The 15,492-nt window shown below is 45.3% G+C and overlaps 1 protein-coding gene and 1 non-coding gene across 2 annotated transcripts in view; both read right to left on the bottom strand.

Moving 5' to 3' along the window:
* Nucleotides 1–15,492, bottom strand: part of LOC144336198 (uncharacterized) — a 228,380-nt gene that overhangs the window by 40,827 nt on the left and 172,061 nt on the right. The window lies entirely within an intron of this gene.
* Nucleotides 5,743–5,803, bottom strand: LOC114673614 (small nucleolar RNA SNORD44). Its single transcript, XR_003724391.1, has one exon. It is a non-coding gene; the product is annotated as a small nucleolar RNA SNORD44 (small nucleolar RNA).

Here is a 15,492-nt window from a genome sequence, read left to right as displayed (position 1 = left end):
GGGTACGATTTCGCTGGAGGAGGGAGGACGCGCGCACGGAACTGTGCGCCCGCGCGGGGTTCAATCCTCCTAGGAAGGCCTTGGGGCGCCCTCCCTTGGGCGCTAGGATCCCACCTTAGGGCGACGGGACTGAGGCGTGGGCCGCGCTGGTGGGGCTCCCGGAAAGGCACCGGCAGTTCTGCGAGTCCAAGGCTTGAGGCTCATTGATTTTTTTCTTTTCAGTAGCAGAATTAATACAGTCAAGCCCGTCGGTCAGTCACAGTTAAATTGATTCCTTGCCCAAAACACCTCTCACTAAATGGCACACGCTTCAACATGTTAATTTTTAAAACGTAATTTCAGCCCGCGGATTTAGTTCTCGGCGCGGCCGGGTGTGCACCGCGGAGAGCACAGCCTGGCGCTGCCGAACGCGAGGGTGGGGGAGCCGCGAGGGGCGGGGAGGGGGCGCGGAGCTGTGGCGGACGCGAACCTCTCCCCCAAATCCACAGGCTCGACCTCCCTTCCCCCTCCCCAAAAATGGCGACTTAGAGAGAAACAGTCTGGGTCCATTGGGCGGCGGCCAATCCAAAAAGCCGAGGATCGGGGGAGGAGTGAACGCACAGATAAGAAAATGACAAATGTGCCCCGCGGCGAGTCCGCTAGCCGTGGCCACAACATCTACCCACCTGTTCTTTCCCGGGGCCCCAAAGCTGCGGAGACACCCCATCCTCCTTCATGGAAAGTCACCGTGGAGTCACCGCGCCCCTCTCCCGAGAGCCTTTACCGCCCGGCTCCCCAGCCCCGGGCGGGTTGAAGCCCCCGCGCAAGTTCGAGACACACTTACAGTTAGTTCCTCCTCCAGCTCCAGCGGGTCCCCAGGGCGGGTCCGGCACGGCCGCGCCCCTAACGCTCTGCCCACGGGCACCTCCCGGAGCCCCGACTCATTCCGAACCGGGTGGCCAGCGTGCCCAGAGCGCCGTAGATCTCGGACCCTGGTCCGGCCCGGCTCCGGCAGCGCCAGCCCCGTAGCCGCGGGCGCCGGTGCCACGCGCACGCACACACACGCGCACACTCACACGCGCACCCCCGCTAGCACACTCACTCGCACACGCGCCTCTCTCCTCGCCTCGCGCGCGCGCACACACACTGCAGGCGAGAGAGACAAGAAAATGAAATTTATTATTGATAGAAAAGACTTTAAAGACAATTTCAAGTTATTGTTTCTCTCTGGAAAAAGGAGATCCCTCCACATAATGAAACGCCTTTTGTGTGGCGCGGAACAATACCAAACAAGTATTCTAATAAATAGCCACTTTTTTGTTCCTACTCGACAGTGAATAGAATCGAGCAGTTGGTTTGCGAGCAGCTGGGACGCCGTTTTGAGCTGGGAGGTGGAGCCGCGTCTCCCGTCCTCCTCTCGCCGCTCCCCAGTCCCCTCTCCCCTGCGTCCCCTCCTGCTCCTCGCTTCTCTCCCCATTCGCTCGCTCTCGCCTCCCGCCGCGGGCCCCCCTCCCGCGCCGGCGCCCCCGCCCCCGCGTTCCGGCCTGGCTTGCGGGATTCCGGCCCAGGCAACTGCAGGGACTGGGCGCCCCTCCTGCTCCCCTGCGCCTCCGTCCCGAGGGACTCGGAGTCCAACCCCCGCCTCCCCCCCAAAATAGTTGTCAATTCTGTCATCACAGAGGGCTGCCTATTTTCGCCTGGAACTACTACCCGCGCCTTTTCTAACCCTTGGGTGGGAGTATGTCACCCCCCCTCCCGTCCCGTGTCCACCCGGACCTTCCAAGAGGTTTTCCGCGCCGCGCCCCCACTCCCACCCGCGCCGGTCCCCGCGCTGGGCTCTGTCCTCCGGCGGAGCGCCTCAGCTTTGTTGGCTCGCAGCGGGGACGCCGTGTCAGTGGCCGCCGCGCCAGGCCTCCCCTGGGGAGCAGTTTGGGCTTTCTTTTCTTTCCCCCCCCTTTTTAAAATATTACTCTGCGACGGGATCCTGAATTCTCCCCCATCCCCATACTAGTGCCCTCACGACTAACGGCAGCTGCTGAACGAAGCAGTGTCTAAAGATTAGTGTTTGGACACAAAGCTCTCCAGGTAAACGGCCCTCAGCCAGGCAGGCCCGCGTTCCAGGCGCGCACTGTGGGAGGGGAGGCCCGCGGGGCTGTGCGGGGCTCTGGTGTGGTGCGGCCACCCCCGCCTGGGGCGCGGACCCTCGCGGCGCACTGTCACTCCCTCTGCAGGCAGAGCCCCAGCCTCGCCTCGGAGGACCGAGTTGCCTGCCTTTCCTAGCGCGGGGCTAGCCCACGCGGAGTCGAAGGCGGAGGAGAAAATGTGTTCTGTGAGGCGCCTGGGCTGGAGCCCCACTTGTTTCTCGGGGTCTGGGTCTCTTGCCTCCACCCTTCCTCTCTGCCTCCTCCCCACAGTTGAGTGAAGCTGTCAGCACTTCGGACTCAAGACCACCACCCTCGCGACTCCTTGCAAATGTATCACAAGCAAACTCATTGCTTTTTTTTAAAATGACGACCCCACGTTTGCCCAGAGGATTTGTGACCCCCTCCCACCCAAGGAAATATGTTTACCAACATAAAAAAAGAAAAAAAAAAAAAAGACACACAAGTCCAGCACAGTTGAAGACAGTAAGGGTGTGCCAGCCCTCAGTGTCGGTGCGGGGCGCGCGGACCCACGCACACATCTCCCCCGGACAAACGCAGGGTAATTTTTTTTTTCATTGTCGGCAGCTGCAGTTTGCAGGAGATCCTTGTCTGTCTGGCTCTAATCTCAGAGACAAAAACCCCACATGACTTCACTCGATGGATCTTAATCTAGAGAAACACTATGTCATTTGCAAATTATTTCTTAATCGGACTAAGCTATTTAGAAGTGCGAGTGGAGGAGTGAGTGTTTTGGAAGCCGCCAGAGCTCAGATGTTGACTAAGAATACTCTTCCTAACAACCTCGCTTTTCCCCTAAGGGACGTTGGTCTAAGTGTCAAAAGCAAAATTAAACAGGTACGTTTCTTTACTTGGGGATTTTTAAAAAATTTACTTTTGAGAAACTGTATTCCCTTGGAGTTTAAGTCAATTTAGTTCAGTCCTCCAAGATGTGGGTAACAAGAGGAAGTTGGTCCTTGACATCTTTAAAAAACCGGGTTTGTGCAGGAATTTCGTGGCGGGAAACGCGGAGACATGTTGGAATTGGACCCATTCCAGCAGGTTCCCTGAAAGCTTTCTCCTTTTGTATGGAAAATGGAAACATTTTGGAATCCAGATTTAAAACTTTGACTTATATTTTACATGTTAAGTCGCTGAAAGATTGGGTACAACACTGCACAAACCTTCAAAACCTGCAAATATTTGAATGGTTTTTGTAAGCGGAGCAGCTGCCAGTCAGCTGGCTTTGACAGGCTGCCACAATTTTGTCACTTAATAGCGGGTGTTAGGCTAAGTGCAAAACACTCTGGCAAACAGATGTCAAACCCGTATCAATGGGGGTTGTGAAGTGGAGTTTTAACCCACATCGGGGTCTCGCGCACGGAGCCAGTGTGTACACGGTACACAGCGCAGCGAAGGCGAGCGCTCCTAAATGTCGTGGCCTCGCCCGGGGCGCTGGAGACGCTGCCTTGAAATTCTGTAAAACCGAGGCTGCTCCTCTCCCGGCGAGGCAGAGGAGAAGCAGGGCCCAGGAGCCTTGCAGGGCATGGGGGTGTGGACCCAAGTAGCCGCCTCCAGCCCCACTGCCGTCCTGCGTCCTGACCCGCTTCGCCCGCAGAAGGTGGCGGCTCTTGCCCAGGCTGGCGCGCAGCGGCAGGCCCCAAGCGCGGCCCCGCGCCTCCCTCCTGCCGGCTCGCTGTGGGCGCTGCCCCCTTGTCCACCGAACTCGGCCCCCGGCAGCGAGCCTCTCCTGCGGCCTCGGTGGTGAGAAGGGGGAGGCGACAAATAAAAAGACTCGTTGTCGGAGCAGAGCCGGCAACCACGGCCGAGGTCACCCAGGTATCCGCGGCCGCGCCAGACCCCCGCCAGGCCCAGAGCCAAGTGCAGAGCGCAGCGGCAGCAGCGCTTTATTCCCTTCGCCCGCAGCCGGCCGTCTGGGTGGAAACTGCCTTTTCCTCGTGGTTTGCAAGAGGAAGTGGCCCAGAGCGCGGGGTCCTTGCGCGGCAAGGCGTGGAGGGCGGACGCTCAGAAGACCGTCTTCTTTGTTTCCGCACTGGAGGCGGCCCCCGGGGCACTGCCCTCCCTCTCCCAGGCAAGGGTCCTCCCCGAAGGCCTGATCTGCCCCTTTCGCCTGAAGGACTGGAACTCCTGAGGGTGGCAGCGTCCAAAAATGACCCCCACCCGCTGCAGCTCCTGCGGGATCCTGCGGCCTTTGTGTTTCTCGTGCTGAGAACGATTTATGTCCGTGCGTGGCTGCTGGGTGAGGTCCCAAACATTCTGCTCTGCCGGCAAACCAGTGCCACGGGGGATTATTCTGTGCGAAGAGTATCTGTTCACTCACTCAGAGCTTCCATCATCCTTGAAATGTCTTCCCAAATTCTCACCTCTTGATGGTGATGTCTAAATCCTACACCAACCGCACCGAGGAACAGCAGGCACCCCATGACTCTGATCCCACATCACAGCAGATCACTGGGTTTTCGATTTTTACAACGTTGATTGCATTTGACTTCGTGCTTAACTCACACTTCTCCTTTTCTTTTCTAATTTTCTTTGAATAACCATCATGCCAACTCTTCATTTTGGGAACTTAAACTTGGGGCTGGAAGGCCAAAATGAAACTTTGGATTTTACTACAAAATGTGATGGGAGGCAAATTTGCCCTTATGTAGATTAAAATAATTCTCAGAACTTTCTCTTGAGGACAGCGATTTCATTCTGCATTGCATATTCCTTCATGATAGGTATTTTGCAACTGATTAGGAATCTTTAGGCTGGTATCTACTTTACAATGAATAGAAGTCAAAACACTAATTTTAATTTTCTTTACTAGATAAGCTCAGCCTGAGACCATTTGTGTGTCCCATGAATGCAAACACAGTTAATAAGTACTTATTTGTTTCTTATAAGAAATAAGATGTTTGTGTCTTATATTTTCATTGATGGAATACAATCAAAGCATAATTTAATGCCCCCCAAGCCCTCTTAAAAATATACGGAATAAATATTCTACTGCGGGGGGGGGAGGGGTTCTGTTGTAAAAATAACTAAAGCTTCTCTGTGCCATTTATTTTAATCATATTTTAATGGAAAAATCAGATGTTTACAAGCAGTTTCCACAGGTCTATAGGATTCATTAATTCTAAATGTACAGAAAAGAAATGTATTTTCACCTTCCGGCTAAAGTTCACTATTTTCCCACCGAATTTTGCTTCGTCTCCTACCGAGGTGCATGTGCCGTTCAGGAAGGTGGGGGTTGACTCAGACAGGTGTCAACTTCAGCAAGTGTCCCTGCCAGGGTGTGTGCAGTGCACTGGATGTCTAATTTCAGCTGTGAGGTGGAACTGGGCCTAGGTCTTTTGAGGGAGGGGCAGGCAACACTTGCTCAGGGCAGATGTGCCCTGCGGTGTGGCGGAGGAACCCCGGGATTTCAGTGTTGAATTGTGGGGTGCAGCTGTGCAATCCCGGAAGGGTCAGGCCTCCTGGTGGGGGAGCTTGAAGGATGAAGAGGATGCAGGTAAAAGGATGATGCTCTCATTACAGGTGATTCCAGGGCTGAAATAACTTTCTGAAATCATCATTTGTAGTGGAGGGTTTTTGGTTTTGGTTTTTGTTTGTTTGAAATCAGTTAAAGCCAAATATGACCTTCACATTCAGGCACCATTTGCTTGTCATCACCCAGGTCAGGGGGCTTTTACATTGTTGGGATTTACTTCAGCAAAAAAATTATATAACTTGAGATTCTACTTACCCATTCTTTATTACAGGCAGTAATTTAACTATCATGGTAATATTTTTCTATGCAGTTTATCCAAGGACTTAAGCTGAACCAACTGATGAGCCATAAAATAATGAATTTCACTGGTTTGTTGAGCTTCTGTACTTATGTTTAACTGAACACAAGCTTCCCTCTCATATTCCCTTGCCCCGTTCTTTTTTCTCAACACTCAACCTCTGTAGTAAGCCAGATGCAATTAGAATGGAATGTACAAATTGTTGAATAGAAATACAATGGTGTATCAAAATCTTCTCTGAATCAGAGCTGACCAGGGTCAATATTTCACTTTATTCCAGTCCTTGAATATAGAAGCACAAATGCAATTATTGAAAGACTTCACCAAAGAGTTAGATATTGTCAATGGGGTGAGTTTGAGTAATTGTCATTCAAAAGAGGGAGAGTCTGCTGATACGTGTGTGTATAATATCATAATAATATTACATGCTATACAAAATAAAAACAATCCATGTTATATAGGAAAAAGGGCCTTCTCAGTCATTAATTCACAATAAAAACAAATTTCATTTGAAAAGTTAAAACAACTGTAACATTTCTGGTATTTATTGACTATGCTAATTTATAGGTGATATGCACATGAATAGGTTTAGCCAGACTTTCCAGCCTTTAGCCAGCAGTCTTTGGAGGCAAGGTCACAGCTTCATGACCTGCAGTTGCCTGGGGCACTGGTTGGTGCCCAGCAGGTGTTCAGCTGTCTGTTTATAAATGAAGAGATTACAACATGGGCACTAGCACAAGCCAGTTCTGCACCAGAGCCTGGATTTGTTCAGCTGTTTTGTGCTGTGTGTCCTTGGCCAAGTAACTTAACTTCTCTAATCCTCAATTTTCTAATCCATAAAGTGGAGATATTAAATCCTACATGGTAGGATTATTGTGACAACTGAACGATGTCATGAATGTAAAAGCACCTAGACCTGGCACTCAAAACATCACTGGAGGACTCTTAATTTTTTTCACTTGATCTTCTTGGCAGACCCACTCACATGGATTCCCTGACTCAAGGGGTGGTGGAGAGAGTGAGGTCAGGCCAAGAAACACCTTACTTTCTTAGGGAAAACCCCAAAGGTGTGTCCAGTGTGGTATGTGCTGTGCATCCAGCATCGCCTCCTAGCCAGAGGTCTTTGTCTGCAGCACCTTAGACCCTGACCTATGTTGACATTTCAATGTTTTCTTCTGAGTGCTCCTTTCTCAGAACTCCTTAAACATCTACAGTCACTAAAATTCGACACTCTGTCATGTTCTGTCACATGTAACCCAACCCAACTGGCCTTTTGTGGGAACAGTGGGCATATCTAAAAGTCTTATTGCCTTTGCTCATAAAGGCTTATTTATGGACCAGAATTAAAGTGCAATTGGAATACACATATCCTGTTTCATAAACTACAGGATTTGGAGGTCTTACCTCTTACTTGCTTGGGGAGTTTTAAAAATTTTGGATCTTCATTCATTTCTTCATTCATTCATTCATTCGTTCATTCATTCATTCATTTCAGAAACATTTCCCAGTCTCCTCCTATGTGTCAGGCACTGTACTGGGCCTGGGGATGTAAAGGTGATGAAAAGCAGGTTCTGTCTTCGTCCTCACAGAACGTGGGGCAAAGCCTCGCTGGTGGTATTTGGCTGCTTCTTTTTCTGGGCTAGCCCCTCTCTGCCTTTCTCTGATGCTCTTTCTTTCCATCTCTCACACACTTCTGAAAGCTTTTTTTTTTTTTTTTTTTTTTTTTTTTTTTTTTGCTTTTTGTTTTTATTTTTATGTCTAGTGAGGAGATTTTTCCCTTCTTTCCTGTTGGGTCTATGCTCATGGAGCTACAATAAAGATTCCTTGGTAGAAAAAGTTGGTGGAGCTTTTTTTTTTTCTGGCTTTGATTCTGCATGATGCTAAAGCCTCTGAATAATTCACTCTACATTTCACTACACTGGTGCCTGTTGAGCTCGACGTTGGCAAATGTCTGGGCATGACCCTGGACAGGTGCTTCGCTCTTCCAGGACCTCAATTTTCCAAGCACAAAAATAGGGCAGCCAAACTCAATGGGTTCTGAATCCACCTTTTGAATCTAATGTTTCATGGTTCTAAAATGAAATAACGGAATATTTTGTCATGGTTTAGACCTCCAGGACCTAATTTCTTGATCTGTGAAGTGGGTACAAAAATGTGTTAGCCTCCCAGGAACATTAGTGTTCTGAGAGGAATCCAGAAGCTTCTAAACATGTCAAATGTTTATTTTTATAGATAAGTTTTATTCTTTTCCACGTCAATGGGGCAATAAGGGACAAGATGAGAGGGAGCCCAATGATAGCACTGTTAAGACAAGTGCTTCCTGCTATTTACATTTTGCAGCTCTGGCAGAGTACTGGGTATTAGGAACTCAAAGAGTGATTTCATAAAGAAAAAAAAAAGGGTAGTTTATACCAAAATGGAATAAACCCCCTTTTGAGTAACAACAATCTGCATAAATGCTTTAAGAAAGCCTATAATTATGATAAAAATGTTGCTCAAAGTTAAAATTATGAAGCAATCAAGATTTATAAACAGTCTCTCATCGACTTTTAATCATTCTTTCTTTTTTATATACAAACTGTACACAATATATGCTTGTAATATATCATGCTATACATTTTATTTTCAGTAATTTAGCAGAGCAAAATATATGTGAGGTGACATTGAGAATCTAGGTTATATATGCACGTGACTATGGGCATGTCGCTGCTTTCCAGTGAGCATGCACGCATGCACCCACACACATACACACACACACAGACACACACAGTGATAGCTATGCATCTTTTTTGGTATCTTACACAGAAAAGATGCATGCTTTTACTGTATCAGAATCTCTTTAAAACTTTAATTAGTATAGCTCCTTTTGCAATATTTTGGACAAGTATGACATGTATATGAATATTAATTCCCTGTTGCCAAAAAAAATTTAATTACTGGATGACTGAGAGCAAATTTGACCAGATTGATCAATATTTGTCTATATTGGGCAAAAATTGCCTCAGTCGAGTAGCCGGAAATAAACAATATGGTGACCATGTGAAGGGCTGACCTAAAATATGAGTTTGTAAGTGCTGTGATTGGAACTTTCTGTTTAACGACTTTAAAATGTTTAAGCTTAAATTGAAGAGGTTAACATAAGGAGACCCTGATAGAAATAGACACTTGTTAATTGGCAGGTTTACATCAGGGATCCAGAAACAATTCTAGAAATAGTTTCAAGAATTGCATGAGTGTGGCACCTGGCACCTAGAACTCCTTTCCTGTAGGCCATCCTTGTCTGCTAATGTCAACTTCATGTTTGTCATAGTACCCTTTAGCATACTAGCCCAGTCCACCTAATTCTGGCTTCTTCACTCAGTTGGTCATAGCTACATAAAATGAAACATATTAGAGGGCAAAGAACCAACTCGTAGGTTTAAAATGACTTTTTAGGTAAGATTTTATCATCTGAAGATTTGAAAGAGAAAGATTAACTATTGAAACTCTATTGACTCAACAAATAGTGACCTAGGATACATTGATTCTTCTCAGGCAAAGATCCTCAGCTGGCTCTGTGTTCTCTCAAAGGTGTCTTATTCCTTTTCTTCTGAAGGCTCACCCATGAGAGCTGTATCAGCACCTGCTGGAATTTTGGCTCCTACTCGTAAGAATACATTTCTGAACTTGATCCTGTTGCTGGAAATGTCTCCGTGGAATTCCATTTAGCCACAGGTATAACCTCAGATCTTCAAAGGTCTGCTGGCTTTCCAGCCTCATCTTCAGCTTCTGTTTCCAGCCCAAGGACACTCCGTTCCCTCCTGCTGTGAGGCCTCCTCACCATCTGCTCTTTGTGTGGGTCCCCTGTGCGTGTTCAGCTCGCCAAAGTCTCCCCCCAGCCTTTCATCCGGCCCACTCATCTCCCAAACCACATGTTTAAAGAGGCTTCCTCCCCCATCTACATTAGGGTGCTCAGTTTTATTTTCTCATTGCACTCTCTACTTTCAGCACACAATATCTATCATAATTTAACTGCAGATTTAGATTTGTGGTTATTTGTTTCATGTCTGTTTTTTTCCCATGGTCTGTCTACTCCATGAGGGCAGGGCTCATTGCATTTGGCCCACACTGTGCCTAGTGCCTGGCACATTGAATATGCTCAATAAATACTTGTTGATGCAGGCAGATCAGCAGTGATGGGTGGCTGTCTATGGTGGAGAAACTGGTATTGAAGTAGTGCCCAGCAATAAGCAACTGTAAAACCTGACAAAATGTATGAGGCAACTGTTTTCCAGTGGTGGACAACAGGTGTTCCCTAAGGACCTGTGAATGAAGGAGGACCTGTGAATTCTGGAAATGAACCCCTGCCCTGGTCTCTGCCTGTGAACAATTTCCTGGCATGGCCAGGAGGCTGGAACCCAGGGAGAGCATGGTGGTCCCTCTGAGTTGGGAAAGCACAGGTCAAAGTTTGAAGTGCCTGAAGCAGCTGGAATCCACAGGTCTAAGAGTAGAGAGCAGAGAGCCAAGTAACAAGATGGTCTGTGGCTGAGGACTGGGCTCCCCATGAACAAGGCAGAAATAGCCAAGGCTTATCAATAGAAGCTGGCAGGGGATTGAGAGTAAGCAGAAAACTGGAGGCTGAGCAGCGGAGTTTTGTGCTGCCAGAGTTCCAGTCGTCCCAGGGTGGAGAGATCTTAATGCCACTTTAACACCTGTGGCATCCAGATGAGATGCCAGACAGACTGCCGTAGGTGGTGGGATCAAATGCCAGGGTAAAACTACTCTAGTCCTGCCCTAACAAAACCTAATACCAAGCTCTGCAAAGACACACAAGGGATATAGAGGTTGAAAGGTAAGTCTGGCCAAGTTGGAGGGGCTTGGGAAGCACTTTGGACTTCCAGAGATATGCTCACATTCACAGAGATCATTCAGTGATTGAACTACCTGCTGTCATAAGAGTCAATCATGGAAAAAGGAAGGTACCAAAATCCAGAGTCTCTACAGCATTTTATCCACAAAGTCAGTATCAGTGGAAAAAAAAAAATCACCAGACAACTGAGAAACAGGAAAATGAGATTCATGGTCAAGAGAAAAAGCAGTCAAAAGAAACCAGTCCTGGGATGGCTCAGATGTTGCACTTGGCAAAGATCTTAAAGCAGCTTTTACAACATGGTCAAATAATTGAAGTAAAATATAGTCTTAACAAGCGAACAGATTGAGAATCTTAGCAACAAAATGGAAATGATAAAGAACCAAATGGAATTTAAGAATCTTAAAAGTATAATAAATGCAATGAAAAATTCACTAGATAGGCTTGATGGCAGGTAAGAAATATCAGGAGGAAGAGTTGTTGATTAAAAGACATCAGCAGATGTCATCCAGTAAGAAGAACAGAGAGAAAGCTACAAGGAAAAGGGGTGGAGCCTCAGGGACCTATGGATAATATTAAATGGCCTAACACACACGGAATTGGAGACCCAGAGGAGAAGCAACTGATATTGGACATCACCTTTTTGGTTTTTTGGCTGGATATGCCAAATAATGACCAGATACTTGCCTAAGTTGATGAAAAACATAACTTTCATTTCCAAGAATCTAATCAAACTCCAAGCAGGAGTATACAGAAGAAAAAGACCACCCTACCTAGGCATATTGTAGTTAAACTGATTAAAAAAAAAGATAAGGGAAAACTCCACGTGTACAGGGGTCTAAGCAGACCCCTGTATAAAATACAATGGAGGCCAGAAACCACGGAAGGGCATTTTTACAGTGATGAAAGAAAAACCCCACAAACCTGTCAAGCCAGGGCAGTTCTGCATGAAACAAAAACCTCCTTCAAAGAAAAGCTGAAGAAAGACCCTTTAACATCAGTGAAGGCTGACGGTATCCCCAGCACAGGTCTGCGTTACCAAAATGCTGCGTTACCAAAACCCCTTCAGGATTATGGGTGCCGGGGAAGAAATGAAGAGCGGCAGACGTGGAGGAAGGTTGTTCTTCTTCCTGTAATTTACTTAAAAGAAAATTGAGTGTTTAAAAAGTAAGGCTGCCCCTTTGGAATTAGTGTCGGCTTATCAGATGCCCGAGGACGTCAAATGCCACCATGTCCTTGGCTTCACTAATTCCAGCAAACTGAATGTTTATTTATAGGCGAAGCAAAAATGAAAGACAGGGCGTGAAGCAACACAAGGTTGAGAATGACAGTGTTTTACCACAAAGCAAAGGGAAGCTCTGGGAGTCAGTGAACTTTCAGGATACCTTGCCAACCATGAGTTGTTAACTCAATCTTCTCAAATTTCTTGAAGATGAAATGCCTATTATCTTCCAGTCAGAAACTAGGTTATGTGGAGGAATTATTGTGTTCTTCAAAAATACAATAAACATGCTGACTTCTCTGTATTATTAGGTTGTTTCTATGCCTATTTCTCAATCTTCCCAAGAGTCCTTGAATGCATTAAAGACAAGGGACAGAAATGTAGAGGGAGGAATCTGGCTCATTTTTAAAATGGAGATTTGTTTGCAATATAACCTGAATATTATCTTTCATATTGCTGCCCAAGGGCATTTGAAATAATTTCTCCTTAAAAGAGGTTCAGGGGAAAGTCTTTGGAGCTGAAGAGTTACTTGACTCTGGGCCTCTCTGTATAACAATAAAATAAAGATGCATTACCTTTGAGAATTAGAAAAAACAGTAGCCAAACCTTCACTCTAAGACTTATGTGTTTTTTCTTCCTCCCTTCCCCTGTTTTCCCTTCTCTCCTAGAGATAATTTACTGTTTGTAGTTATATGAGTCCTCCATTTTAAATGAATTACAATCTGGAATGAAAGAAAGCATGTTTCATCCTGAAATTTAATACTTGAAAAAAAGAAGTACTTACATCATTGGAATAAACATATTATTGCCTGTGAAGACATCTAGTTTCTCGTTTTATATATATATATAAATAGAAATATAAATTTATATATATATACACACATATACATTTTTCCTACTTAAAATTGGAGCATATTTTTGTTTTACCATCCTCATAGCCTTGGAGGTACAGCACATGCATACACACACACATACACACATGCATACACATGAATACATACACAAACATACACACGTGACACATGTTCACATGTGCACGCACCTAAACATACGTACATACATGTACACACATGCACACATACGTACACACATGCACACATGTACACACACATGCATACACATACACACCCAGAACTCTTTCATCCTCTTTTGATGAGATCGACACTTACCAAGGTCTTTTACTCGAAGCTGTGTTCTCTACCTTTCCTCCTGCCCTCCATAAAATGCTCTCTCAAAAACTGAAATTCTTTGCATCAATAAAAGCATCTGAAAAAACGTGTTTTATGTGCCAGCTGGACAGTAATTTGCAGGGATTCGAAATATTGTTAAAAGAGCAATGCTGAACAAAACGTACATCTTATCTAACTTATGTAGACTTATGTTTGCTTATATTTAAAGAGATGATTGGCATATGGTTGAGTGTTCTTTTTTATTTGCACCATTACTGGATTTTTCTCATGTCTCCTTGATGTTATTCAAGGGCTGTCCATCAGAGCTTTGTATCTTGAAGATGAAATACTCCATGGCCTGTAGTGTGATCCCCACCTGGGAGCTCCTGAGAAACGCTGAATCTTGGGCCCCACCCCATGCCCACAAGTCCGCATTCTAAAGGAATCCTGGGAGGTGCACCCCACAGCATAGGTCGACAGATTTTTCTCCTAGGTTGATGTTTACTCAGATAGCTTTAGAGAAAAACAATATTTGTACTTCTTTGTGGCAGGCTTATGCAATGAATCCCCAGAGAAGTGAATAAGAATTTGTAATTATTGTTTTTGATACTTTTCTGGAATGTGTGTTTATATGCAGTGTTTTACACAAAAAGATTGATTGTTTTATATTTTACAATAACGATAAAAAAGCCTTATGGTGCTTCTCCAAGTCCACTATCTAAGACAATTCATGAGTTATTTTAGGGTCAGACTACTTTAAATGCTAGTTTAACATGTAAGTACTTATTTAATGTGTGGCTACTGATTACCATCCCATGCTGCTTTGTCCTTGCTAAAATATAAGCTAGTTTTACTGATTTTATAAAATGTAAACTTGCTCTCAATCCTATGTACTTCCTAAAATAATTGGATATTTGAGTTGTAACTCTTCCATTTTAACATTGAGGAAAGTGAAGGAGAATTGAAATAAAGTAAATATCCATGAAATTCTGGTATGGGCTGGGAAGCAGGGACTTGGGGGTACAGCTGAAGACAAGAAACAGCCTCTAAATTAATGTTACCTCTCTCTTCTCTGGATTTCTTAGGCCATTATTTACAAGCTGTCAAATTTTATGGTTGAAGTAATTTGTATAAACTATGCAGTGAAAGCACGTTTTATCCATTGATTTCCTGGCAGTTCATGGTTGCCACTCATCTCCTGAAGAACACTTTTCTGCTTTCACAAAGCATAGATTAAAATACCAGTCTTCAATCCTGTCTCTAATGCAGAGATAGAGAGGGCAGGTTTTGAGGTTTCGTACTGCTACTCCTCCCAGAGAGCTACAAAAGCAAATAAAAATCTTCCCTAGGGCCGGGCGCGGTGGCTCAAGCCTGTAATCCCAGCACTTTGGGAGGCCGAGACGGTGGATCACGAGGTCAGGAGATCGAGACCATCCTGGCTAACACGGTGAAACCCCGTCTCTACTAAAAAAATACAAAAAACTAGCCGGGCGAGGTGGCGGGCGCCTGTAGTCCCAGCTACTCGGGAGGCTGAGGCAGGAGAATGGCGTGAACCCGGGAGGCGGAGCTTGCAGTGAGCTGAGATCCGGCCACTGCACTCCAGCCTGGGCGACAGAGCGAGACTCTGTCTCAAAAAAAAAAAAAAAAATCTTCCCTAAAGGAAGATGATGACATCCCAGGCTTCAAATTATATCTTCAAAAATTTTAAAAATTACTGTGCCAGTAGATAGTGGAAGATGACCAGACACAAGGAGACCAAACACCATTAAATGAGATGAAACAGAAATAAGATACTCCAAAAACAGAACTACAGTGACTCCAGACACTGAAGCCAATAGGTGAGGTATGCATTATATTTAGTATGTTACAAGAGATTAAGCAAAGCTTTTAAAAAATGAGCAGGGAATTGGAAATCCCAGAAGTAAAACAGAAATTTTTAAAAACTCTGAAGAAAAAAATAACTCAATTAAGAAGTCACTGGATAGATTTAAGATCAGATTAGATACAGCTAAAGAGAGAATTTGTGAACTGGGAGATTGTTCAAGGGTACACCTAAAAATCATCATGGAGGAATGAAAAATGAAAACCTCAGAAGTAAAAGTAAGAGACATAGAATATCCAGTGTGAAAGTTTAACACACGCTTGAGTCTTAGAAAGAGAAGAGAACAAGAATGGAGAAGGAAACATAGTTGAAAAGATAATGGCTGATAATTTTCCAGAACTAATACAGAACATTGAAATCCAGATTCAAGAAACCTGGTATGGTCCCAAGTGGGATAAATGAAAGGAAATTCATAGCTGGGTATATTAGAGTGAAACTGGAGAAAACCAAAGGCAG

Source organism: Macaca mulatta, chromosome 17, assembly GCF_049350105.2.
Source record: "Macaca mulatta isolate MMU2019108-1 chromosome 17, T2T-MMU8v2.0, whole genome shotgun sequence".
Classification (NCBI taxonomy): Eukaryota; Metazoa; Chordata; class Mammalia; order Primates; family Cercopithecidae; genus Macaca; species Macaca mulatta.
This window is presented reverse-complemented; position numbering and strand designations above follow the sequence as displayed.